This window comes from Acipenser ruthenus, chromosome 48 (assembly GCF_902713425.1).
Source record: "Acipenser ruthenus chromosome 48, fAciRut3.2 maternal haplotype, whole genome shotgun sequence".
Lineage (NCBI taxonomy): Eukaryota > Metazoa > Chordata > Actinopteri > Acipenseriformes > Acipenseridae > Acipenser > Acipenser ruthenus.
The window spans coordinates 7,471,561-7,478,028 of NC_081236.1; positions in this window are offsets into that span (position 1 = coordinate 7,471,561).

Genomic DNA, 6,468 nt, shown 5'->3' on the forward strand with positions numbered 1-6,468 from the left:
ACGTGCACAAACGCACACACACACACACACCCACACTCACACGCGCACACACACGCACACACACACACACTCACACACAAATTATCTGGCCCGTGAACAGAAAACTAGTTCTTTGTTGAAGGCTAGCATGGGCAGCAGTGTGGAGTAGTGGTTAGGGCTCTTGACTGGAGGGTTATGGGTTCAATCCCAGGTGGGGGACACTGGTGCTGTACTAAAATAAATAATAATAATAATTGTGCATCTAGTTGCAGTTTCAACACTCGTGGTTTGTCTTTGTTGTGTAAAAACCTGTCCATAAGCAGAAACTGCTCGTGCTGCATCCACAGAGTTTGGTGGAATTGACAAAAAACAGTGTGCAATTCTTGCCATGTTTCTGAATCTGATTTCATACCTCAGCCAGAAATCACCAATATTTACATTTTTCACGGTAGGCAGTCAAATACGTGAAATCGTGAATTTTCCGTGGCCTTATACAACGAGACACTAGTGATCCGTCGCTTGCAGCATCTGTGGAGTAGCGGTTAGAGCACTTTGTTCTTGACTGGGTTCAATCACATTGTGGGGACACATTGCTGCTTTATCAAAGTGACACAATGCTAAGTTTAATGCTGTGCAAAAGAGCACAATTACTGTGGACAACAGGAATTACCAATTAGATTCCATCATCATACACCAAGGACAGGATGTTACTTAAGGACACTATGTGTCTGTTCTTGCTGTGGGTGCTACTGGAAAATGGTGCATGCAAATGATGCACTTATTGAAGTCAAACCATGGTCAAGAAATGCAAACAAAATGTATATGTCCTTTTATGAAGAGATCTAATGCTTTACAAATGCCTTAGCCTAAGTTCATAAGACCACTATATCAAGGAGAATAATGTTTTTTTCCAGCATTCAAATGAGAAACACACACACTACAACACACACAGTCTCAGTGTATGTGAGTGTGTCTCAGTGTGTGAGTGTGTGTCTCAGTTACTTCAAGTCATACAAAGAGCATTTCAAGTGGTTTGAACTTGCAACATGACATTCTTGAAGAGCACACGACCTTATCCCGCTGTGCCACTGTGCATTTCAAGTGGAGCGATAAAGTGGAGCGAAGCGATCAAAAAAAGGTGCCAAGTTAGAAGCAAGAATTGTGTGAATCTTGAGCCCCAGCACCTTTCCAAGTGTGCCTATTTGCTTGATGCTTGACAAGATTGGCCTAATTGCTTCTCCTAATTTGGGCTTTTGTGTTTGATATCACCCCTTTAAACGGCTGATGCATTTTTCTAACTTGTTTTTCTACATTGACAGTGTTTTTGTTATAGATAATATTTACAGGATAGCCAGGAGAGTACTGTGTGTATAAATAATAACGTTTTCTGTAATTGCTCTCATTTGAAATCATTCTCATGCATTTATCATGCTTACTGCGTGTTCTTACTGGACTCATATCAGCAAATAGTTACTATCAGGTTTAGCTGCTCTTAGTCGAATACTCTCTTTTAATTTACTGTGTGCTTTATTTTGCTCTTACTTGGATGTTACCTCTTGTAAACAGCAGAGGGCACCAGCAACCGCTTGTCACGGAGCTGTGTTCAGATAAAAAAAAAAAAAAAAGTTTTATTAGAACGAACATTTCTACTAAATGGCCACACGATGGCAGCATTGGATAAGGAATAGCGAGAGCTGCGTTCTGCTTTTAGTTGAATTCGTTCTTATAATTTACTGTGTGCTTTATTTGCTCTTATTTGAATTGATTTTATTGTACTTTCATAGCTGCTCTTATCTGTATTATGATAATTTTAGAGGGGAAGAGGTGAGATACCTCCCCCTCGCAAAGATTTCTTTTGTTTGGAAAATGATTGTTTGTTAATGTTCTGTTCTTTATGACTTGGGTTTCTTTGCCGAGTTTTGTATGTGTTTGTTTATAGAACACTATTGTGTGACGTCACCGGTGATCTATTGGAACTGCTGTAACCTGTACGAGGCTGGACTGCTGTTGGGACGAGTGAAGAGCACGTTGGGATTGCTATTTGCCACGATTATGACTTTCAAATAGATAGCTGTCACTCCTGTTTTGCATCTTGTTGACTCTCCTTGTTAATAGCCCTTGTTATTCATTCTAGCTGCTATTGTGACTTAGATATTGCTATACTGTTATTTGATTGAACTATTATTGCTGTTAATGTTATTATTGTCAACTTAGGCTCCTGGCCATTTTATATATTTGTATAATGTTATATAGTATATTTAAAGGTTTTTAGAATTTAATCAATAAAATCAGCTCTAAGTATCGTCTGGCGTTGTGTCTGCCTTTGCTAGGTGTTGCTACCCCAGTATCCCGAACATTAGATATTTTGGTGTCTTCCCTGTGACAGAGGCACCTGCAGTTCTCTTGTTATTGTGCTCAGAAATTCGGCGTGCAACGCAACCACCTCTTGGTGCTGTTGATCAGCGTGGTCCAGCCGTTCCAAGAGGTGGCTGTATTGCCGATCCTGCCTGCCAGCGGTGCGTGCAATCAGACAGTACATCCTTCTGTACTCCAGGCACATCAGACGAAGCTCCTGGATCAGATGCTGCCTGAATTGTCTCTCTGTCAAGCGCCCCCTTTGAGGTCGAGTGGCTTGAGCAGCCCCTGAAACAAAAATATAAAACTTAAATTGCCTCCAGAATTGACCGTTTGTTTAATACCATCTACACACTTTAAAATAAGATAATTTAGACATTAACTTTATTAATAACATTTAGAAAGTGCATTTCACATAGGCTACACAAAGCAGTGTACAAAACAGTAAAATAACTACAAATGGAAAGTACATACATACTCTATCACACAAACTGTTTTAACCTATGGCTACGCTACAGGTAAAGCTATTCAATTGTGCACAATACAATATTTCACTTTCCGAACATCATGATTAGGATACTTACGAGGTTGCTGAACAGCTTCATCAGCTGGTAGTTCGGGAGGAGGAGGAACAGGCAGTTGAGCTTGACCTCCCCTGGCTATCGCCTTCCTCCTCTTCCTCCCGCTGCCCCACATGTTGTTGATCGTCAGTCACCGGGACCCGCTCGTCAACCAAGTTGTCTCGCATGGACCTGGGTGGCACAGCTGGTCCTGGACATGAGGCAGTGGTAGAACTACCTGGCTGGTCTTCACCTGTAGAGTTAACATGCATAATTAGAATATCAGTAATTAACAGCTGGTCTGTTTTTAAGCTGTGTGTTTCAGGTGGTACAAGTAATTCAGCACAAGCAGTTGGCAAGTATAGCTCCCAGACTAGTGGGTAAGGATGGCAAAATGCTGTTGAGACATGCAATTGTTGAAGAGGAGGCAATGGATAGTTTATTGTTGAAGGAAGAATTGCTTGATGAAGAGGACAGTGAAGCAGATATGTCCATCCTGCCTCAGGAGGTATTGGTCTCATAGTGTGTATGTGTGTGTGTGTTTTTTTTTATTTGTTAGTTATCAAAGGCACATAGTAATACTTAAGCAATAACTTCTGTGCTACATGAAGTGTACAATAGCCAGACTGTCAAGTACACTATATACACCCTGTAGCTATATCTATTATACAAGAGCTTAAACGGTCATTTGGCTCCATGACAGACTGCTGTCGCTGTGGACCTTGTGACATATCATATGATATCTAAAATGTGCCTTGTTTAACCTGTAGGATAAGAATATTTGAAATCCCAAAGAGAAATACTAAATAAATGTGAAATCAGATCAGCCTATTATGTATTAAATACTGGGATAAACAGAACTTGCCCAAAATGTAATGCTACAGTTAATGTTCTCTTCATTTTTATTAAGGAACTTCTGAACATCATTGAGAGCCTCAAAGAAAAACTGGTTGAAGAAAGGCGGAAAAACTTGAAGCAGGAGATAGAAATCCGTTGAGCGATGGGCAACGCAATGCTTGAACAGCTAATGGAGAATGAAGAGAATTGGGAGTAGGTGCACATTTTAATGCCACATAAAGTTCATACTAGGTCCAAGTTAGGGATGGGAATTTTAAATGTATAAACTCTAAAGACGTGGTTAAATGTTAAATTATGTGCTAGATGTATAACCGTCCACGTGACAAATTTCACCAAACGCATATTTTTAATAAATTAATTTCAGTAATTTCTCATCATATACAGCAGTCGGTTGCGTATCCGACTGCTCTAGTGCCACAGTAAGGGTGGATATTATGAAAAGGAAGGGGTTTGGCAATTTCCTCCAAGTAGTTTTTGTAATTGGCTCAACAGAATGATGGACAGTGGGGTGGGTTTGATCCTTGGTTGATCTGGCGCTTCGGTGGCGCACTCTGTTCATGCTGTGATCGGTGTGGCGTGGTATCCAGCCCACATGATAAAGATTTAATGACTGGTGTTTTTCCTGATGTTGGTTATATTTTTCTTTTTGAAAAATGGTATCTGTAAACAAAGGAACATTGTGGAACATCTGGAATGATGATTTTTTTTCTTTTTCAAATCGGCTAAAAAATAATGGTCTGTTATTGTGGCAATGTGCCCCGCTCCTGTGTGTATTTTTGTGTTATATGTTGTATGTTGTGTGTGTTAATGTTGGTGTATTGTAGTTGGTACACAGGATATAATGTGGGTAATAAGCATGAGTATTTAAAATGTTTAATTGTATTTAGGCACGGGGATTGCATTTAAAGTAGTTAATATGTGAGCACGGGAGTACACAGATTAGTTCACGTGCTGGGATCCAAGTGAATAATTAATTGGTAATTGAATCCCAGCACAATTGTATAAATAGATGCACGTTTAACTCACTCGGGGTTGTGTGTTCGGTGAGTGGAGAACGGGAGTGAGGAAGGAGAAAAAGGAAAGAAAAGTAAAGTTTCTTTGACTCACCGTGTTTGTTTGTCTGTTTTATCGTTTTGTTCGTCTATTTATTTTGGCTTAAAGTGCCGTGTTCTGTTTTGTTCAACCTTTTATTTATTTGTTTATTAAAACACTGAGTGCTGCCGCGACTCAGTTTGATCACCACCGTCTGTCTGTGTACTCCTTTCTGGTCTGACGTAACCACTGGAGCCAGCTTGTCACAGTTATATATAAACATAGCTTACTAGTTTAAGTCCTTTGCGATGTTAAACCGGTATTTGCTTATTTAGGGTTTCTTTGCTTGGGAAATGCAAACCAGGGCTGTGGATATACATCAGAATGATATTATAAAGAGTGTGTGTGTGGATATGGTTTAAATGCTGATACTGCATAGCATTTAAACATTCGTAGAAATGTACTAAAAGCACATCCCTAGTCAGTGTCCATTGTGAAGACATTTCTTTTGCTCTTTCGCATTGCCTGGGATAGATATCCTTTAAGGCTGTGTTTGGGAGCTCAGTAAAAGTGTGATGCTGAGACAAAGCTGGAGCAAAGATTGATGAGCAGTTCACCATGCTGACTACTTAGTTTTATTCATGACTCTAATTTGCAGTTTAGCAGAGCCAGTTTAAGTGCAGTTAGGCAGACCAGTGTTCTGTACATACAGTATTAACACATGTATAGTGAAGGGCTCAGATTGTTGCAATATACAAATATCAGTGTTTACATGTTTGACTGGCATTTCTGCTATGGATAATACTGCTTTTCTGTAACTTAAACCTGTCTGCAGCCTTCCGTTACTGTGTGCCTCGCCTATATAAAGGTCATGAGCTGACGCTGTGTAACTTTACGCTTTACTAAAATTATAATTGTAGGATTTCTTATTTCTAGGTGAAATAGTCAATATTCAGGATGTGCTTTTTTATTTTTATTTTAAATCCAAGAGTTGGAGAGAAAATATACAGAAACGGAGTTGAATCTAAAAGCCTTTCAGAGAAACCCCTCTGAAGCTGAATCTATGGATGGTGCAAATTCCCTTCAGTCTGCCACACTTGCTCACAAATCTAGTATTGTATATTTAAACATCCCTGTGAGGGGATTTTGTGGTGTAGTAAATCCACTGTAAGAACATAATAACTGGTAATGTATCAAACCATTTCGTATGGCTCCATTTTTCAGTGCAAAATTAATCTGTATGCTTCACTTGACCAGAGATCCAAGATGGCCCCCATTGTGGTCATGTGACTTCTTAGTTTGTGGATGGCCCTCATGCTTTGAGCTTCATGATCAGTGCACCCCATCGTATCATTCTCTTTGCCCCTGTACTGATTGGCAGTCATGGGAATTGCACTGCTCAATTTCATCTACATCAAACATTGTGTGTTGGATCATCTAATACTGGAAATATCCACAATATCATGCTTTTAGGATAAAGTGCATGAGTCACCATAATATTGAGCATATCTGCTCCTCTAATTCTAGTTATGCATGTGTATTATATTTCTTTAATTAACATATCACAGATCACATGGACAGACCACGTGCACAAAATTCACATTAAAAATGAATACATAAATAAATAAAACTGCACTAACTTAGCAGTGCAGTTAGATACATCTGAAAACATTCATTTTTATTA